Below are 22452 nucleotides of genomic sequence, written 5' to 3'. Positions count from 1 at the left end.
CGGCGATGGGGTGGAGGGATCGCTTGACCCGGGCTACGCCATTGTATGCGTCCCAGCGTTTGGGTTGTCTCTATACTACGAAAGGCTTCGAGAAGTGGGATACGATTGGTATCAGCACAGTAGGGGATCTCTGGAAGAACGGGAAATTTAAGACGTTCGAGATGCTGAAAGCGGAATACCAGTTGAATGATAGGGAATACTATCGGTATGTTAAAGTTCATCATGCCTTGTGTTCCGTGTTTTCAGACGTGGCATCTATTCCGGAGCATTCCCCGTTGGAAGACAGAGTATTGGACGGCTATGTGCCGGATAGCACCATTTCGTTGATTTATAAAAAGCTTATCAATGATCGAATGGGTCTGCTGGCCTCATTGCGGGAGGCATGGATTGCCGACGGTATAGAGCTGGACGACGAGGATTGGGTGTCAGCGGTGGCCTCCCCGAAAGAGGTGGCTATCCCGGCCCGATTGTGGTTCGTCCAGCTTAAGATACTGCATAGAGTGTACGTCACGGGGCCTGGTTTGATGCGTATGGGGTATTCGGTGGATGGTTTGTGTAAGCGAGGCTGTGGGCTATTGGGGACTTTTCTCCATATCTTGTGGGAGTGTCCGGAGGTGACTCGGTTTTGGTGCAGAGTGCATGCAGTGTTGGAGGAAGTCACGCATGTTGCCTTGTTGCCGGAGGCACGTAGATGCTTGCTGAATGTCTGGGAACCGACTGATTATAATGTGACGCAGACGCAATGGGTAACTCTAGGCTATATGATAGCGAAGCGCGACATCGCACAATTGTGGGGCTCACAGAGGCCGCCAACGGTCTCCGAGTGGAAGGATCACATGGACTGGTGTATGTTTAGAGAGAAAACGGTGTATGTGGCGAGAGGCAAGCCTGGGAAGTGGATTAAGGTGTGGGGTCCCTGGAACTCCTATCGCGGTGGTATCTGCGCCCCGCCCCGGACGCGTGAGATGGATCCCGCCCTGTCTCCCTAGCCCTCGCATTCCTGTATGCTCCTGCGACACGCGAATTTGTCATTTTCGCCTTGCCCCCCTCCCCCTCCCCCTCTGTCTACCCGGGTTGGTTTACTCCCTCGATACGAGGAGCGCATGTCCCTACCATTGACCTTCTCTGCCTTGTGTGTTTGATGTTTTCTGTTTTCCAAAAAATATGAAACCTTTCCTGTTTGTTTATGGACTACGGCTTTGGCTGACTGCGATGATTAGCACTTTAGTAACTCTTTTGTTGCCTCATTGATGTACATATTAAGTCATGCCTAGGTTTACACTGCGTTTAGCGGCCGGCCTGTTGGTTGTAGGCCCATACTTGTATCTTTTCGAAATTGTAATAAAGTTTTTTTTTAAAAAAAATAAAAAAAATAAAAAAAAAACAAATAGTGCACGTAGTGATAGACAATCTGAATAAATAAAAAATGCGCGCCAATTTCTTATCTGAGAGGTACGATGCATCAGGTGGATGTCTCAAAGAAAAGGGTAGGGAACCCAATTTGGCCACAGGTTCTGATCTCGGGTCCCTTCCTTTCCTCCTACAAGAGATAGACAAAATTGATGGTTAATGCTAAGACAGTGCTACCAATCGAAGCTGTTGGTAAAAGAAAGAGAGTGAATGTGCATCCACAGTCAAGATACCTTCGCCGCGTGGATGTGTTTGTGGGTGCACCTTCATGTAAAGGCAGAAAGACGTAGAGAGAAAGAGAGCGACATTCACAAAATGTGGGAAGTTCCACAGTTGAGAAAAGGAAGGAGAAATCAGGTAGATAAAGCAGGAAGAGACAGGAAGAGAAGTTCTATCCTATTCCTCCTACATGGCATAGGATTAGCACAGTGCTATCCACAGTGTTATCCATGCCGAGCTGTAAAATGGCCAAAGCCTTTTACCACTCCAGGCACAGTATTACAGCTGTGGATTGGTAAAATATCATCCAAGCCAACTTGAAATGAATAAAAGCAACCCTGACACAAGAGGTTCTATATCGGCATGGATGGCACTGTACTAATTCTATGTTTCAAGACTTTGATAGAAAAGCAGACATTTGAGGGGAGCAAATTTAGAGTGTCGCTGGTGTTGAAAGTGCTCTATACTGGAGCTGCTTTCCACCTAAACTTGAGAACTACCCAGAGTTCTCTGCTTCTTTTTTTTGCATATTTATATATATATATATATATATATATATATATATATATATATATATATATATATATATATATATATATATATATATATATATATATATATATATATATATATATATATATATAGCATTTATGCCTGAGTTGCTGGTTTCCAAAACAGGTACGGACCACAAAAGTCTTCAAAATAATAAATCAATCCAAGAAATGGGGGTTACTTCTTAATGCGAGTTTATTAACATCACCGAAGTAAGTGCAGACAAGTGACCGCCCCGGACGCGTTTCGATCACATAAGCGATCTTGATCACCTGACGCGCAGGTGACGGATTCCCATTTTTAAATAAGATGCAACCAATCAATACGTGAATGTAATTAAGCCAACATATATTTAAATAGACACACACCCCCACAGACTGGAACAAATAATAAAAAGACCGACTTATACAATTCTCATACTTGATCAATAAGTCTTGTTTTGTCTGCCTAGTGCTTCTTAAACAACTTGTTGTCAATAAATCGGGTTTTTAAATTTAAATATGTCGTACATTAAAAACTCAATAATAAGCCAATTCATTCTATAAGAAAGTGCCCTTACTAGCAACTCCTAAAAACAAGGACTGTTATATGATTATAAACATGCTCATCTTATTTAGTTACCATATACATTTTTAAGAACCGTACTAATGAGGTTATACACTGAATTGCAATCATTCAACTATGAACGATAAAATTGCACTAACAAAAGAATAATACGGCTAATGCCCATTAATTCATATCTCAAATAGTACATGTCTCAGCTAACATTTCTTAAATACAAGGCAAGTGCCTACTGATTCAAGTTGCTTATTCATCTATTCATCAATGTATACTAATGGACTATAAATATATTGCTGTTTGTTACTAATACATCCAATCTAATAGCAATCACAGTATGGAACTAAGGCATGCCGAAAACTTGTCTAAAGTAGATAAAAAATGTATTTTCATTACAGTCTTACATGATCCATGTCTTAGTGGATCCTGTGCAAGCAATTTGTGCAATGTGCTGAAATTGTGCAAAGATATATGCTTTAACAATAAAAAAACAATAAAAAAATGGTAGTGCACCAAAGGGCATCAATTGTGAATACTGCTCATGTCATGTGTGGCCTTTCAAAGTGGCATGGCTAGCGGATATCAGATCTGTTCCCTAAGTTGTTTAAAGTGTATATCAAGCATGTGCGCACCCAAGAAGGAAAAGGCGATGGTGTCCCACACAAAACAACCCAAATGTCTGACACTTTGTTGCTGATTATTTAATCTCTATAAACAACTGGATCTTAGATAAATTCATAAAATTGTATCTCTATAAAGATAAGTATGGATAGATGCTTCAGTTTAGACGGAAATAGTGAATATGAGACAGAATTTATCAAATTTATTATAAAAAATGATGTAGGTCTTCACTGGTGTTTAACCCATGCGGTATGCGTGTATCTAACATGAGGATAAAGGAAGACTCCATCTGTCTTAACTTTTTCTCCCTGTTACCTCCCTGAAAATAAGGGGGAACAGCCCCAATTACAGAATATGTCAGGTCACTCAATCTATTATTGTGAACTGCTTTGAAATGTCGCGCTACAGGATAGTTCTCATCTGAATTCACAATGGCGCGCAAGTGCTGGAGAATCCGATTAAAAACCGGAAGCTTCGTACTGCCAATGTTTTTTTAACTGGCATGTGCACTGTAGTTGATATACAGCAAAATCAGTTCTACAAGTATAATGTTCTTTTATACGGATTGGAGTTTCACTGAAGGCTGTGCAATATTCGGACATGTTTAAGCCGAACTTGCATGCTCGACACGACGAGCATTTAAAAAAACCAGATTTAAATAGCCAATTAGTTTTCGTTGTAACTTCCGGGCATGTTTTAACTAGGGCATCCCTCATAGAAGGAGCCCACCTGAAAGTTATATTGGGGAGTGCTGGTAACAGGAATCTGAGTGTTAAAGCCGTCAAAACAATAGGCCAATGTTTATATACAATTTGTCTGATACATTTTTCTTGTTTACTAAAAGTTGTAATGAGACGAATTGTTTGAACCGGTTCAGATGTAGGTTCATTGAGGGTTATGGCATTGAGGCTTTTCCTAGTTTGTAAACAGTGGTCTCGTGGTCGAGAGTTGGCTTTATCCAAAGCCTTTAGTAAATTAGAATGTACATACCCACGGACCAAGAACCGGGAAAAAGCCTCTCTTTGGCATCTTTCTAGATCCGACTCTAGACTACAAATACATCGTATACGGAGAAATTTTCCGTATGGAATGCTGTGTATTAAATGACGTGGATGAGCACTGTTGGCATGCAAGGTGGAATTGCCAGCAGTGCTCTTTCTATGTAGCCGAGTTTGTATATGATTGTCAACAATGTATACGTCTACATCCAGGAATTCAACCTTTTCCTTATTGATGGTGGCTGTAAACTGGAGGTTCATGGAGTTGTCATTGATGGATGAAATGAACTGATTCGCTTCATATTCTGTACCATCCCATATGACAAATATATCATCGATAAATCTGCCATAGTATTTCACATGATCATCCTAGGCCTGTTTGTGTTTCACTTTGAGGACGTGCTCTTCCCACCACCCTACCAGAAGGCAGGCATAGGTGGGGGAAAAACACGCCCCCATCGCAACTCCCCTAAGTTGTTTATGGGGAATTTTATTGAACAAAAAGAAATTGTTGTGTAAACATAGCTCTATCATCTGGAGTAACATGTTGTTATGTTCATGTAAGCCAATGTTACGGCTATTAAGGAAGTTTTTTACAGCAGCTAAACCTTGGAAATGATGAATACATGTGTATAATGATGTGATATCCAAAGTTATTAACCACCAATCACTATGCCATTCAATTTGGTTGATTTTCATTAAAAAATCCCCAGTGTCTCTTATAAATGAAGGCAGATTGAACATGTGGGGCTGGAGGAAGTAGTCTACATATTTAGATATAGCCTCTAAAACATTATTTCTGGCCGAAATTATTGGTCTCGCTAAGACAGGGGATATTCCCTTATGCATTTTTGGAATAAAGTACATAATGGGGGTGGTGGGAATATCATTTTTCAAAAAAAGAAATTCTTTTTTGGTTAGCAACCCCTGTCGTTTCCATGATAGTAAACTCTTCATGACAGTATCTTTCACCTGATTCAAATCTGCCTTACTCGCTCTAGCATAGCAATTAGTGTCTGTTAGATGACGATCTGCTTCCCTTAAATAATCAGCCCACGGCCACAAAACTATGTTACCTCCCTTGTCGGCGTTCATCACTACAACATCATGTTTGTTACGCAATTTATTGATCAGAGTCCAATAATTTCTAGCTCGATAGTTACACTTTTCATGTCTAGTATTGACAGAAGTATGCAATTTCTTTAGATCATCCACAACCCTGTCATTGAAAACATCCACACAATCTTTGGGCATTAATGAGTAGAAGGTGGATTGAGGGCAAAAAGGACTAGCAGCCGCCATTCCTAAATTGACCCCCAATTCAGAAGTTCCATCCATATTGTCAATTGGATCAGTATCATTGTCATTAGCGAGGGACTGTACAACACTTACAGTGGGGATATCAGCAGCTGTCAGATTGGATGAGCTGGCAGTGTTACTCCCTGTTGTAATAGGAGGTTTGTTCAGTTGGAAGTATTTTCTGAGTTTGATCTTACGAATAAACTTATAGATGTCCACCCGAGATTGTTTATATGAAAAATTTGATTCAGGGCAATAGGACAAACCCAAAGTTAACAGCTGGTTTTCAGCTGTAGTTAGAGTGGTATTGGTAAGATTAATGATGGTATCATCTTGCTGTGTCAGCGATTGCGTCTCCACCATCATCTGCCCCTGTTGACGGTGGTAGAGCCTCCACTTGCGCCTCTCCCTCTGGGATTGACTGGAGTTGCCGGCACGGTGTTTTGTTTGTTCCTGGGGCACAGAGTGGCTCGCCTGTCCATTGTTAAAAACTCAGTTGTTCCCCCAACGTGTGTTTAATAGATTCCTCTGTGTTTCCTTGCACAGGTACGCTGCTAGCACCATCCTCTGAATCATAACTGGTCAGAGAGTCAGAATCCCCTTGGACAGAATTATTCCCACTCTCACCAGGTGCTGGTTGTGCTTTTGTTTGTTCGGTTGATGCATTCTTTTTGACATTGTCAAATTTGCGCGAAAGAGTAAATACTCTGCCGGACATATAGTCATCCCGTTCCCGGGCAAACTTGAAGGCTTTACGAGTTTTTATCACAGCCTCATGATTTTTTAGTCTTGACATAATGTCCGCTCGACCTTTAGCAATTATTTCTTTCTGTTCGCTGGCCTCAAGGATTGTAATTAATTCATCGATCTCTTTGATGATAACATCCCTATCGATCTCCGCATATTTAATTAGAATGTTCACCATATTCATAGATGCCTGGAGTTTGTTCGAGGCCCATTCTGCTAACATGTCTGGGTGCGGATTTTCAAATGTTGGAGTTATCATCACCCGCAAACCCCGTGGCACTCTACCAACATCCCGGTACTTCTCAAGAGATTTTTCCTCCCACCATTTAGTTATTTCATTACGCTGTAGCTTTTCAAGTTTTTATAAAAGTCCCCTTATATTATTGACGTTGTTACTATCTGATATTTTATCAATTGCCCGATTAATGGTTGGCAAATTCACAGTGCTATCCACAGTGTTATCCATGCCGAGCTGGCTGTAAAATGGCCAAAGCCTTTTACCACTCCAGGCACGGTATTACAGCTGTGGATTGGTAAAATATCATCCAAGCCAACTTGAATTGAATAAAAGCAACCCTGACACGTGTTTCGCTCTCATTAGAGCTCTTCAGAGAGGTTCTATATCGGTGTGGATGGCACTGTGCTAATTCTATGCTTCAAGACTTTGATAGAAAAGCAGACATTTGAGGTGAGCAAATTTAGAGTGTCGCTGGTGTTGAAAGTGCTCTATACTGGAGCTGCTTTCCACCTAAACTTGAGAACTACCCAGAGTTCTCTGCTTCTTTTTTTTGCATATTTATATATATATGTGTGTGTGTGTGTGTGTATATATATATATATATATATATATATATATATATATAAATGAAACTCCTCACACTTCTTCTCCAGAAAGTATACACGGACACCAGGGAGATTTGCAGTTTTCAAAATCGGTTTAATGGACTGCACACACAACGCGTTTCAGCTTTCGCCTTGTTCACGCTAAATCAAAGTTTTTTTTGTGTAAAGTTAAATACAATTCATAAACGCAAAATAGACAACAGACTCTTCTCACCAAAAGAATGTAATGCAAAGGATTGGTAAAGTGGCGGCCATCTTAGTCTAGTGCAAAAATTCACTCAGATAGTATAAATTGCCCAATAGCATATCTAAGAATACAATACACGCATAGTAGCATGTATTAAATTACATCAGATTATCAAAATAACTGTATATCCAGTACAATATTGGATAAAGGGTGCAGGCTAAATCGCGCTGCCGTATTGGCAATCCACAGTACACCATAAAATAGTATACAAACATTTGGCCCCAGTGGGCAAACCTACAATGATGTTCTAACTGATATTATTAGTATATTATTATATATGCCATAATACCGCCCACTGGGGCGGTATTATGGCATATCCATGACAAGGCTATCAATTTGGTTGGGGTGTATACTAATAATATCAGTTAGAACATCATTGTAGGTTTGCCCACTGGGGCCAAATGTTTGTATACTATTTTATGGTGTACTGGGGATTGCCAATACGGCAGCGCGATTTAGCCTGCACCCTTTATCCAATATTGTACTGGATATACAGTTATTTTGATAATCTGATGTAATTTAATACATGCTACTATGCGTGTATTGTATTCTTAGATATGCTATTGGGCAATTTATACTATCTGAGTGAATTTTTGCACTAGGCTAAAATGGCCGCCACTTTACCAATCCTTTGCATTACATTCTTTTGGTGCCAAGAGTCTGTTGTCTATTTTGCGTTTATGAATTGTATTTAACTTTACACCAAAACAATTTTGATTTAGCATGAACAAGGCGAAAGCTGAAACGCGTTGTGTGTGCAGTCCATTAAACCGATTTTGAAAACTGCAAATCTCCCTGGTGTCCGTGTATACTTTCTGGAGAAGAAGTGTGAGGAGCTTCATAATTGGGGTTGCCGATTACCCCGACACGGACCGTCCTAACAGACAGCCTTCGTTTTTATCGGGACTGGCTTTTGATATATATATATATATATATATATATATATATATATATATATATATATATATATATCTGGAACACTCGTCTGCTGCTCCGCTTGAAGAGAAAAATGAGAGTGGACCCAAATTAGGTGCGTTGAAGTGTTTATTCAGCACTCTGTCATACCGCCATAGCCCATTTCGGACGTTACCGGCCATGATCACATGTATATATATATATATATATATACATTACCTACTGGCGGTCACCAGTAGGTAGTTATAGTTAGGACCGTGTTTCCATAGGAAATCTCAAAATTCTATTTTGAATAACTTTGGCGCCGGTTGACGAATCCTCGCAAAATTTTCAAAACTAATGGGGCGCTCCGCTCAGCTCCTACCCTGAAATTTCGGGGGGATTCGTCAAGCGGGGGCTGAGAAAAAAGGGGGGGTCCCAAAACGCGTTTTCCCCATGCATTTTTCCATAGGGACTTTAGTCGCAGCTACAGCCCGAACGGCTGAACAGAATTATGTGAAATTTGGCAGAGAGGTAGCCATAAGGTCCATGAAGTGCCGTTTGCATGTTTGGTGTAAATCTGTCCTGTATTTCCTGAGTAATTAGCATTTAAATCAATATATATATCTGTACGCGCATACCGTGCGCGCACTGAGCAAGTCCTGTGCGCGCACCTTGCCGTGCGCGAGCGCACTTCTGATTGGTTGTTAGATGTCAGTAAACATTCGAATCGGTGGAAATCAGGAAGCGGCGGCCGCCATTTTGTCTCTCGCATAAAGAGGGGGTGATAAACAAAGGGGGAGAACGTGAAAAGGGGGCAGAGTGGGGAGATATTGACCCACTAGGCATTGTAAGGGGGTCACAGTAGGACTTTGTAGGGCAAAAAAAAAGATTTATATTTTGAAAAAAAATTATCACCGAGTGCGCGCACCCAGCTGGCACCCGAAAAATTTTTAAAAACAAAAAAATAAAAAAAAATTCGCAATTAAGTAAAAAGATATAAGGTGGCTCTAAAAAGAGCCCTTGTGTTTATTGTGTGTTTTTTGGTACCTACAAGTAAGTACCGATGCAGAGTCTAAAGTTCAAGAGGAAGACTCTGTTCCCTTCATCATTGAAGTGTACACCATCTCCTCTATAAATGTCTTGCATGTTGTAACGCAAGTTGTTGTGGTATATAGAACCCATACCATAGTCTCTGAGGAAAGCAGAAATAGATTTGTTGACGTGCTTCCTTGCTTTGTCAATCTGCGGACAAAATTGGTTGGACCAGTTCCACTTTTGCCTTTGGCATATGTTAGAATATACAAAGGCAGTTTGTGGAAAAAGCGACATCAATTGCACAAAGGTGTCCTTAATAAGCATTTCCAGACCTACTCCAGTTAAAGTGCCTAGGTCATTACCACCACAGTGCACAATAATAAGGTTAGGCTGTGGGAGATGTAGAAAGGTTTTCACCACAGGCATTAATTGGTGCCACTTTAACCCTCTCTGACCAATCCATTTAATGTCTACATTTGGCAAAGCAAGGTCTCTCACCATACCTCTTTTTTCTGCATACTTTTCACTCCAGAAGACATAGCTGTGACCTACAATCCACACTGTGAACATCTTTCAAGGAGATCTGGATGCACTCAGGAGGTGTCTTTCAGTAGAAAGGCAAAAAGAAATGAAAGGCAGTTGAAAAATGGGGGCACACATAGTTTTTTTAATAAAAAGAACTCATTGGCTGTTTCAAACCATTCTACACTAAAAACTAGGCTGTATGTTTAAATTTTAAAAAGCATGTTTTGTATTGGTTCAGAAAAATGTGTGAACAAAGAACATTAGTTTGGATTTGCTGTTAGGTTTGAAAAGTCAAGCACTCTTGCTCTTTGGAAATGAAACATTGTCTGCTGAACGTCTGACCTCTCTGCTCACACCTGTGTTCCATGACCTGTTGCTATGGTAGCAGGCAGAAGTCAAGTTGGGGGAAGGGTACATTTGGAAAGGGGTTGAAGTTTTCAACCAATAGAAATGTGTGATTTCATTTGAAAAAATGTGGGAAGCACTGAGATTTGAAATTAACATGTATATGTGTGAAAAAAGAGAGGGAAACTGTGCCATTAACTGGTTCTGCTGAGAAGAGAGAGGTGTTCAGCTCAGAGATTCTGGTCTGATAAACTGCTGTGTGACTGACACATTTCTTTCACAACTAACTAATTTTAAAGGTGAGTTATGAGTTTGAGAGGGGGTGTTTGTGGTTAATTTAGATATAAAAAAAAGAATTGTGATTATTTGTTTAAAGTTGTGATTTACATTTTCTGTTTTGGGAGATATTTAACTGTTTTGAATATGTAAAATATTATGGAGTATGTTTTCACCATAAGTTAATGTGTACTGGTAACAATGAGGAATACTGTTTTGTGCCTACCATCAAACCATGAGTCTGTGTGCAGAGAAGAATTGTTGACAGAGATTTAATTTGTGTTGCTGTTGAAAAGTAAGACTTGCAGTTGAAAGAAAAGGACAGCTTCTTTTTAATTGTGATGGTTCGCATTTAGCAGAAATCACTTTGAAAGAAAAGAGAGGAAAATGGCAGCACATTTGAAAAAAGCATTAGTTCTGTAAGAATTGATAACTCAGGAAAGGGGCAGCCTGTGTTTTGTGCCTACCAACACAGCATGAGTCTGTGTGTATATAGGAATTGTTGTCTGAGATTTAATTTGTGAAGTTGTTGTTCAGTAAGAAATGCAGTCCTAGGAAAGGGGCAGCCTGTGTTATGTGCTTGAAATGATGGCATGAGTCTGTGTGCACACAGGAATTGTGGGCAGAGATTTAATTTGTGAAGATGTTGTTCAGTAAGAAATGCAGTCCCAGGAAAGGGGCAGCCTGTGTTATGTGCCTAAAATGATGGCATGACTCTGTGTGCACACAGGAAATGTGGGCAGAGATTTAATTTATGAAGTTGTTGTTCAGTAAGAAATGCAGTCCCAGGAAAGGGGCAGCCTGTGTTATGTGCGTACAATGATAGCATGAGTCTGTGTGCGCACAGGAATTGTGGGCAGAGATTTAATTTGTGAAGATGTTGTTCAGTAAGAAATGCAGTCCCAGGAAAGGGGCAGCCTGTTGTGTTTACACAAATTATCCCTTAGCACACATGCACTGTTACATACATCCCTGCAGTCTTCATGCAGTTCTGGAAGTCTCTTTGCTCATCTGTCTTGCACCAGACAATACACAGTGTTGAGAAACACACTCTTGGCACACACGCAGCAGCTTCTCCAACACTCTCATGTGTAGTACTCAGCTCTGTGTGCTGTTTCAGATAGCACTGTGTAATGCAAACACATTCAACGTCGCCAAGGCCTCATTTAAATTGATCTACTCTAATCACTCACCCTGTAACACATGGTCATGGTCTTAAGGAGCTGTTAGGACATGTGCTGTTTTCTGCTTCTGTAAATGATAAGGGAAATGTATCAGGCTGTAACAGTAATTTGGTAATATTCAGGGACACTGTTTTGTTCCAAAAAACATAGCATGAGTCTGTGTGCGCACAGGAATTGTGGGCAGAGATTTAATTTGTGAAGATGTTGTTCGGTAAGAAATGCAGTCCCAGGAAAGGGGCAGCCTGTGTTATGTGCGTAAAAAGATGGCATGAGTCTGTGTGCACACAGGAATTGTGGGCAGAGATTTAATTTGAATTTGTTGTTCAGTAAGAAATGCAGTCCCAGGAAAGGGGCAGCCTGTGTTATGTGCGTAAAATGATGGCACGAGTCTGTGTGCGTACAGGAATTGTGGGCAGAGATTTAATTTGTGAAGATGTTGTTCAGTAAGAAATGCAGTCCCAGGAAAGGGGCAGCCTGTTGTGTTTACACAAATTATCCCTTAGCACACATGCACTGTTACATACATCCCTGCAGTCTTCATGCAGTTCAGGAAGTCTCTTTGCTCATCTGTCTTGCACCAGACAATACACAGTGTTCAGAAACACACTCTTGGCACACACGCAGCAGCTTCTCCAACACTCTCATGTGTAGTACTCAGCTCTGTGTGCTGTTTCAGATAGCACTGTGTAATGCAAACACATTCAACGTCACCAAGGCCTCATTTAAATTGATCTAGTCTAATCACTTACCCTGTAACACATGGTCATGGTCTTAAGGAGCTGTTAGGACATGTGCTGTTTTCTGCTTCTGTAAATGATAAGGGAAATGTATCAGGCTGTAACAGTAATTTGGTACTATTCAGAGACACTGTTTTGTTCCAAAAAACATAGCATGAGTCTGTGTGCGCACAGGAATTGTGGGCAGAGATTTAATTTGTGAAGATGTTGTTCGGTAAGAAATGCAGTCCCAGGAAAGGGGCAGCCTGTGTTATGTGCGTAAAAAGATGGCATGAGTCTGTGTGCACACAGGAATTGTGGGCAGAGATTTAATTTATGAATTTGTTGTTCAGTAAGAAATGCAGTCCCAGGAAAGGGGCAGCCTGTGTTATGTGTGTAAAATGATGGCATGAGTCTGTGTGCGCACAGGAATTGTGGGCAGAGATTTAATTTGTGAAGTTGTTGTTCAGTAAGAATTGCAGTCCCAGGAAAGGGGCAGCCTGTTGTGTTTACACAAATTATCCCTTAGCACACATGCACTGTTACGTACATCCCTGTAGTCTTCATGCAGTTCTGGAAATCTCCTTGCTTATGTCTGTTGCAGCTGACAATACATAGTCTGCAGAAACACACTCTTGGGACACACGCAGCAGCTTCTCCAACACCAAGGCCTCTTTTTCTTTGCTCTACTCTAAACACTCACCCAGGTTGCAGATACTTATGGTATGAAGTAGCTGTTAGGAAATGTGCTCTTTTGTGCCTCTGTGATTTTCCAGGTAAAATGTGTAAGGCTGTAACAGCAATTATCACTTGATCTACCAGAGTAGTAAATGTGCTTTGAATTTGCAAACCAAATTCTGTTTTCTGCTTAGAAGCACACCATGAGGCTGTGTGCGCACAGGAATTGTGGCCACAGATATAATTTGTGTTGCTGATGTTCTGTTAAAAAATGCACTTGCAGGAAAGGGGCAGCTTGTTTTTTTTCAACTGTGGTGGTTAGTACTGTGCACAAATTAGTAAATCACAAATGAGAGACAAATGGAAAAACATTTGAAATAAATGAAAAGTAAAAAAAAATATTTTAATGAATTATAATTACAAAAAGGATTTTTTTTTAGTTCCTTGCAGGTATTGCTGAGCAACAGTGAAAGAAAAATGCCTTTAAGGACAAGAAAAAGGAAAGAAAAGCAACAACAAGTATATCTGAATAAAACTGGGAAAAAAAAAATAGCAGGAGAAGCTGGTGATGGCAAAAAGAAAAAGTCTACTGGTAAGCAGAGCAGAGATTTCTTAAAAAAGATTTTCACAAAACAAAAAAATGGCAAAAATAACTGTAAAACAAAGAGAGTTTTATGTACAAAGCAACAACACAGTCAACAGCAAAAAAAAAAGCTAATGTACAATCAGAAGTATGTCAAAGTGATTTAACACGAAAATTAGATTTTAAAAACATTCGTCGAAAAATGTTTCAGAGAAGAGTGATGTAAAATTTGCTAAAGGATGTGAAAAAATATAAGAAAAAAACAAAATTTATAAAGAAAAAAAAATGTATAGAAAATATTGTAAGTAAGGCTTTGGAAATAAAAAGAAAACGTTTTATTCTAATTTTGAATAGGATGCGTAGATTAGAAAAATTAGTGAATGCAATGAAGTCACAAAGCACAAGGAAAAGGGAAGTGAAAAAAAGTAACTTTTGTAAAGTGTTCTTGGGAGAATGGAAACACAGTTCAAGTACTGAACCATTTTTTAATGAAGAGAGTTATCTTCAAAGTAATAGTTTGTTGCATGCAGTTGACACCAATGGTAGAGCATATGAAGTTAAGGATGGTTGTGTGATGCAAAAAGAGAAAAAAGGTCCCAAGAAATGAGGAAGAAGTAATGGCTGCTGAGGCTATGGGGAGACGTCCAAAAGCCCCAGTGTACACTTGGAACTGTAGTAGTATTTGTACTGTGCGTCAGGAAACTATTGATAAATTACGTGACTTTCTAAGAGAATATAGTAAAAAGAGTGTAAAACAGAAGATGAAGGTGCTTCAAACACTAGATCCATGCAGAGTGAGAGAAAATACTGGTTTGCAGGGACATTCTCTGGCTTGTCTATCTAGAAAAGTGTGTAAAAGTGTTTTTCATCATTTTAGGATGCTGGCTGTTCATCATACTGAAATGAGAAAGTTTGTGAGAACATTGTATTTTGCTAAAAGTCCAGCAGTAAAGTTGAATGAGTTGAATAATGCTCTGTTCCGTGGATCTGTATCAGATGTAGTGAAGGTTACTGATGAGATTCAGTTTTGTTACTTTGGTCCAGAACAAGAAAGTGCAGAAAAGGACACAGTAAATGAGGAAAATGAGGAACAGAATGTAGAACTCATTATTACTAAAAATTTTGAGGATGAAATGACAAAATTTAGTATCACCTCTAATGAAAGACCAAATATTACTTGTATTTGTTGCCGCAGAAGTCATTATAAAATTCAAACAAGGAGTGTTGATCTGTATAAAAAAAGTGAAAATGAAGATAATTATAAGTGGAAGGATTTTGCAACATATATATTTCTTGAAAATTGTTTTGAATTGGGTGAAGATCAGCGTATTTGTAAATACTGTTATAATAAGTTAGAAGAAAATAGAATGCCGACCAGAGCTGTACATAATAATTTAGAATTGGATGCTATTCCTGCCGAACTTTCTGAATTAAATACATATGAGTCTATACTCATTCAATGTGTTCATCCGTTCCAGACCATAGTACGTATGGAGCCCAAAACTGGTAAATTACCTCCTTCTGATTTACTGAGAGGTTTAAAAGGAAGAGTGGTGTATTTGCCCTTGGATTTGAAAAAAAATATGGAAACTATTGATGCAGATACTTTGGAAACTGAACCATTAGTAATTCTGGTTAATGGTGTACCTACAAAGAATAAGAAGATTTGGCAAGAGCTGGTGGATGTACGAAAAGTACAAAGAGCAAATTTGTATTTGAAAAAAAATAATAAATGGTATGAATCAATTTATATAGAAGAAGAAGAAGAAGATTTACAAGAAGACACAGAAACATCAAAAGGTCAAAATGAAAAAGTGGACAAGTCAAAGGAAGAAGAAATTTATGAACATTTTAGCATACATCCTCTTCATTCAAAAGAAGTTATGGGAGACACTATTGATCTGTTTCAGATGAAGAAAGCAAAAGGAACTCCCGTGAGTGTATGGGAGGAGAGCTTGGAAGCTCGATGTTTTCCCCAGCTGTTTCCTACAGGAAAAGGAGGACGATACGATGAACGTCCAGAACAGATTCCAGCTTCTGAGTATCAGACTACAAGACTAGCAGAAGATCCAAGATTTCGTCAAAGTATTCCTTATTTGTTCCATCTTTTATTTGAAAGCAACTTGTCTGCATTATCTTATGCAGTAAATCACATTTTAAAAAGTGGAGTACATTTACAAAATGTGTCTGCTAAGGATTTTATGGAGAAAGTGCAGCACCGAGATGATCATTTGGAAACACAAATGATCAATCTGATGGCTTGTCAGCATGGGACAAATGAATATTGGTATCGACGCCATGGTGAATTAAAATGCATGTTACGGAATTTAGGAACTCCTACATGGTTTCTAACCCTAAGCTGTGCCGAGTACGCTTGGGATGATTTACTGGATTTTCTACGAGAGGCAAATTCAAACATTAAAAACATTGAATACAAGACAGCTGGAGAACTGTGCTCATTGGATCCAGTTAATGTTTGCAGATATTTCAATCATAGATTTGAGGCTATGATGTCCTTTATCTGCAATAAAAAAAATCCACCTCTTGGAGAAGTAGTGGATTTCTTTTGGAGAAAAGAGTACCAGGCAAGATGTGCTCCTCATATTCATATGCTGTTGTGGATCAAGGATGCCCCAAAGTTTGGAACAGATACTGATGAAGCAGTGTTAACTTTCATTGAAGAATATGCAACATGTGCTATACCTAAAAGCACAGAAGAGAAAAAGTTAAAAGAGCAAGTTTTACGTTTCCAAAGTCATCGGTGTGGAAAATACTGTCGACGGAAGTACAAGACGAAAGATAAATTCTACACAAAGTGTCGATTTGGATTTCCTAGACCTGTTCTTTCAAAAGGAAGAGTCAACAGTTTTATGTCAGCTGTGCGACATACTATAACCAGAAAATCTCCCAAAAATACCTACAACCTAAAAAGAAATGAAGAGTCAAAATTTATAAATGACTTCAACCCAGTCATTTTATCCATGTGGAATGCTAACATGGATATTCAGTATGTGGCAGACAATTCTATTGCTGTTGCTCGGTATGTGACATCTTACATCACTAAATCTGAGAAAACAGAATTGAAGGAAATGTGGGAAGAGATTTCTCACGAGAAGACTGTCAGTAAGAAGCTGTACATTTTCAGTTTAAAGATGTTATCGCATCGAGAAATTGGATCCTACGAATGCTCAGATAGGTTATCATCTGCAAGTCTTTACTCGAAATCCAGAAGAATAATTTGGGTAAGCTTAGGCCTTGCAGGAATGAGAAATCGGGTACTGAAATCTGTTGGAGAAATTGAATATTTGGCCGAGAATGACCCAGAAAGTACAGATATTTTGAAATCAAACATGTTGGACACATATTACCCAAAGAGAAGTCATCATCTTGAGAACATGTGTCTCTATGAAGTACTGCAGAACTACATTTATTCACGGAAAGCCACAGAAGACATCAACAATGGAAAATATAAAGTCATTGGTGAGGAAGGATGTTTGGTGAAGCAAACAAAAGGAAGTTTGATAAATCACAGGAAGCTCAGTTGCGAAACTACTGACAAAAAGGAATTTTACTACTTGGCTCTTTTACAGCTGTTTAAACCATGGCGTTCAGAGGACGAACTACTGGGAGAATTTCAAAGCTATGAAGATTCTTTTAATGCTAGCAAAGACAGTATAGAATGCAGTACTTTCTCAACTTATGTCCAAATGTTAAATGAAGAAAATGAACAGGAAGCAAAAATTGCAGCTGAAGTAGCTAGAGACAGTTCTCAAGACAGCCAAAGTTCAGTAACACTTAGTCAAGATCCCCTAGGACAACCAATCATAGAAAATGAAGCTGCAGTAGCCATGACTGAAGTAGAAACGGCTATGAATCAAGCACAGGAAGATTCAATCGACTTACTAAATCTGGAACAACAACTGAATGAAGAACAAAAAGAAATTTATGAAGAAGTCATCAAAAAAATTGATCATGGATTACTACATGAAAAGAAAGAGTGCTCATGCACATCATTTGAACCAATCAGGATGTATGTGAGTGGACAAGCTGGAACTGGTAAAAGTTTCTCAATAAACGTCATCAGAAGCTACCTACAGCAAAAAACAGCTTCAAATTTGTCTTGTGTGGTAACTGCTCCAACTGGGTTAGCAGCCTATAACATAAAAGGAATTACCTTACTTCGCTTGCTAATGTTACCAGTGGAGCATGAGAACAAAATAGAATACCACAAGCTAACTGGAGAAGCATGCCTCGAAGTTTCAAGAGTGTTGAAGAAGATGCAAGTTCTCATTATTGATGAGGTGAGCATGGTATCAAACTTAATGCTTGCCTTTGTGCATTTAAGAATGCAGCAAATTCTAAAGACAGACTATGACGTGTTATTTGGTGGAAAACACGTTATAGTTTTTGGGGATCTTCTGCAGCTCACTCCAGTTAAAGGACAACCAGTGTTTAATACTGTGACACATGAAGACACGAAGAAGTCATTAGGAAGCATTGGTAATGCGAATATTTGGTCGTTCTTTGAGTACAAAGAGCTCACTACCAATATGAGACAAGCAAACAACGAAGATTATGCAAGTATTCTGAAAGATATCAGAATTGGACTACTCACAGAAGTTGGCAAAAAAGCATTACAGAGTCGGTTGCTACATAACTTATTTCCAAATGAAGAAATAGTTGCAGAGAAAATATACCAGAACATTGCAGAAAAAAATACTGTAATCTGCTTAATGCCAACACTACGTGAGTGCTCAATATTCAATGAGGAACTTTTGAAATTGGAAAAGGAAGAGATTAAGAAAATGGAAGCAGAGGACAAAATTCAGCATGAAAGAATTACTTTTACATTAACAGGCAAACTGAAAAATAAATTGGATTCACTAGAGAAGAATATTTCCAAAACAGCTGGATTAGAAAAAAAGCTATATGTTTGCATGAATTGTCGAGTGATTTTAAGGAGAAATTTGGATGTAGAAAAAGGTTTAGTGAATGGAGCTATGGGAAGAGTTGTGGGTTTTATTAATTACCAGAAAAAAGATGGAATTGAATGTTTAAAAATAAAATTTGATCAGATAGAAGAAGTTAAAGACATTTGTCGTTGTTCAGTTCGTTTCATGCTTGTGAAAGACTTATATGTACGTAGGAAGCAGTTTCCGTTTTCTCTAGCATATGCTGTAACTATTCACAAGTCTCAAGGATTAACTGTAGATAGTGCTTTTGTAAACATTGGTTCTACTGTGTTTAAAGAAGGTATGGCATATGTTGCTTTGTCACGAGTGAAAACATTATCTGGTTTATTTATGATAGACTTTGATGACTCAAAAGTTAGTGCTGATACAAACTGTGTAAAGGAGTATAACATATTAAGAAGAACCTATGCTCCTCATTTAGGTCAGTATCCTGTGATTGAAAAACATGTTGTTTGTCGGAAAAGGAGATTTGAGAATATCTGTAATGTGGATGAACAGAACAAAAAAAAAAGGACAGTGATGTGATAGCAAGGAAAAAGAAAAAGGACAGTGTTGAAGAGGTTGTTGGTTGCCATTTTGAAAATAGCTCTGGTGTCAACTGCTATGCAAATGTAGTGCTGAATGTTGTATTTTATCTTGAAAAGTTGCTAGAACAGATAATAGTAAATCATGGAAAAAGATTGTGTTCTCTGCTGAGTGAGAAGCTGAGTAATGATAAAACTGAAATAGAAAGTGCTACTGATGTTAGAAATCTTTTAGATGTATGTTGTGGTTCTACACAGTTTAAAGAAAATGTCCAGCAAGATGCTCAGGAATTCTTAATATATATTTTGAGTGTACTAGAAGATGAAGGAGTAGAAGTAGAAAACTTATTTGGCGTCTCAAATGGGAACATTGCTGTGAAAACTGTATGATCACATGTAGTAGTAATGTTGATTCAGAAAGGTTCATATTTTTACCATTACCACAAAGTGAATCAGTGACTTTTAGTAAATTAGTTAAAGATGCCAATCACAACATGGAATGTTCTGAATGTAAATCTGACATGTTTTCCACGTTATTTTTACAGAAATATGGTCAGTATGTAATTTTAATGATGCAACGTTGTAGAGCTGATGGTTCAAAATTGGATACTTTAATAAAGAAGTTTACAGGACAACAATGATCAATTTCTGGAAAAACTTTTGTTACAGTTGCAATAATTTTTCATGAAGGACCTACTGTAACTTCTGGACATTACACAGTTTATCTTAAATGTGAAAAAGGCTGGACACTGTGTAATGATTCCCAATTGATTTTCAAGCAACGTTTGCCTTATGATTTACCCAATTCTTACTTAATTTTTCTGAAACCTAAATTTTGAAAACTAAAAACTGCATCTGAAGAAAGCATTTTTTGTATTTTTAAAGGATTATAATTGAAGATATCACTTAAAAAGGATTTTGAAATTACTATTTGGCCTAAAGGAAAAGTAATAAAAACAATTGTGGACTCCTTTGACAGAAATTATTTTGGCATGTGTGCTTTTGCGACAAGGTTTAAAGACGGTTTGTCTAGAAATTTTTTATTCATCTAGAGAAGTACTTGTAATATATATGTAATATTTCTAACAAGGTATATTTTAGTGAGGAAAGTTTTAGGGCTTTTTTTAAGCAATCTTTCAGATTGTTTTTTTTTTGCCCGCTGTTAAATGATGAATACAATTGTTTTCACTATTTTAAGTGAAAAATAAAAAATTCTGAAAACAGCAAAAAAAGGGCAAAAAATTGCTTAGTAAAATATGTAAAAACATGTAATGCTTTTTGTAATGTATGATTGAATATTAATACTTTTTTTCTTTTTTTGCAGAACTGGAAAGAAAAAATAAAAAAAAAATTCTGTTCCCTTGCAAAATACTTTAAAAAATTTTTAGAAAAAAATTGTTTTTTTTAAAAAAATAAGTGAAAAATATTAGTATTATTCAATCCTCCCTTTTCATGCTTCCATTTCTTCACCTCTTTTTGTACATTAAATTTAAAAAAAAAAAAAAAAAAAATTAAAAAAACCTTGGGTGCGCGCAGGGTGCGCGCACCTCAAAAAAAAAAAAAATCCCTTCCAAAATTTTTTGGGGGGTTTAGTTTATAAGTGGCTCTTAAAAGAGCCCTTGAGTTAATGGAGGGAAACAGGAAGAGAAAAACGAAAAAAAGAAAAAACATCTATGGCCTACTTGCACTCATGGGCATCAAATTTTCTCTGAATGAGATCAAGACTGGTCTCACCCACAGAAATAAGTTTACCGCAATCAGTGCAGCGTGTGGAGAACCTAGCCAAACAAGGTGGTCCAAAAAGAGGTGTGGAAGAAGGCAAAGGCACCACTGCAGAAGAAGTGCTCGGCTGAGCTGCCGAAGATGTGCTCGGCTGAGCTGCTGCAGATGTCGTCGGTACAGCAGGTGGAGGGTATGCTCCAGAAGCTTGACGAAAAGTCACTGGATGCATTTTGTCAACATGCCTCAACATAGTGTGAATGCTAAAAGAATATTTCTTGTTAGGATTCCCACGTGACAAGACTTTTTGACAAAGTACACAAGTAACTTTAGGTGCATTTACCTTTTTTTGTCCCTCTGGAAAAGTGAAAAACTGCCATATAAAGCTGTCTTTCTGCTTCCTGATCCTCTGCCTCTCAAGAGTGTCCTGGTCACTGTCTGAAGATGGTTGCTGTTCAGCCATTGTCTCTCAACAACAGAATAGCTCCTTCTCCAAAGGAATCAGAACTAATAATGAGGGGAGTAGGTGTGGTTTGGGAAGAATCTGGAACTGAAAGTACTTCAAACCAATCAAAAGTGATGATTCTTGATCACATGACTTGCCATGAGGGGATTGGGTGTGGTGTTGAAACAATCAGAAACTGAAAGTAATGATAACCAATAAGAAGTGCTGTTTTATTATGCATAAACCCGAGGTGCGCGCACTGCGCAAGCTCCGAGCGCGCACCTCGTGATTACGTATGCGCGAACGCGTAGGAGCGCATGTGCATATGTCATATGCGCGTACGTAGCGCGCATATGTTGAACACGCGTATACGCGACCGTTATTGCGCGTAATTTTAGCGTATGCGGAAGTGAACCGCGTGGAGCGCGTAGGACGCATGCACGCATGCGTACGTACGTACGCATACGTACTGGGTGCGCGCTCCCAGCGCGCACTATAACGTATATTTGCGTACGTAAATAACGTACAGCGGTATTCATAAAAAACTTACGAAATTGTACTAGGAGCGCGCTCAGAGCGCGCACTCCAAGAATTTATATATATAAAAAAAAAATGGAGAAAAATTAATTGCAAAAATTAAAAAAACTGTTCAACTTTATCCTAATTGAAATTTTTTTCAAAAAGCAAAAACAAATAAAAAGATACAGATAATATATAAATGAATACATAGGAATTTTATTTTTAATATAAAAAAAATATTTTTAATTAAATAATACAAAAATTAGCATTTAAAAAACCGTACAAATTCACTGAAAAAACCAAAGGTTTCACATACGTTATAGTTAGGAATTAGCATTTTAAAAACCTTGCAAATTCACTGAAAAAACCATAGGTTTCACACATGTTATAGTAAGCTGGACATTTCACTCGTGAAAAACCAATGAAATTCCCCCGTTATAGTTAGTTCAGCTAACTATAACTCGCGCCCCCGCAATGCTCTGCTGATGACGTCACATATTACATCACTCATGACATGGTCAGTGACATCACTCATGACA

This window comes from Triturus cristatus, chromosome 8 (genome assembly GCF_964204655.1).
Source record: "Triturus cristatus chromosome 8, aTriCri1.1, whole genome shotgun sequence".
NCBI lineage: Eukaryota > Metazoa > Chordata > Amphibia > Caudata > Salamandridae > Triturus > Triturus cristatus.
The sequence above is the reverse complement of the archived record's forward strand: the minus strand, read 5'-3'. Positions refer to the sequence as shown.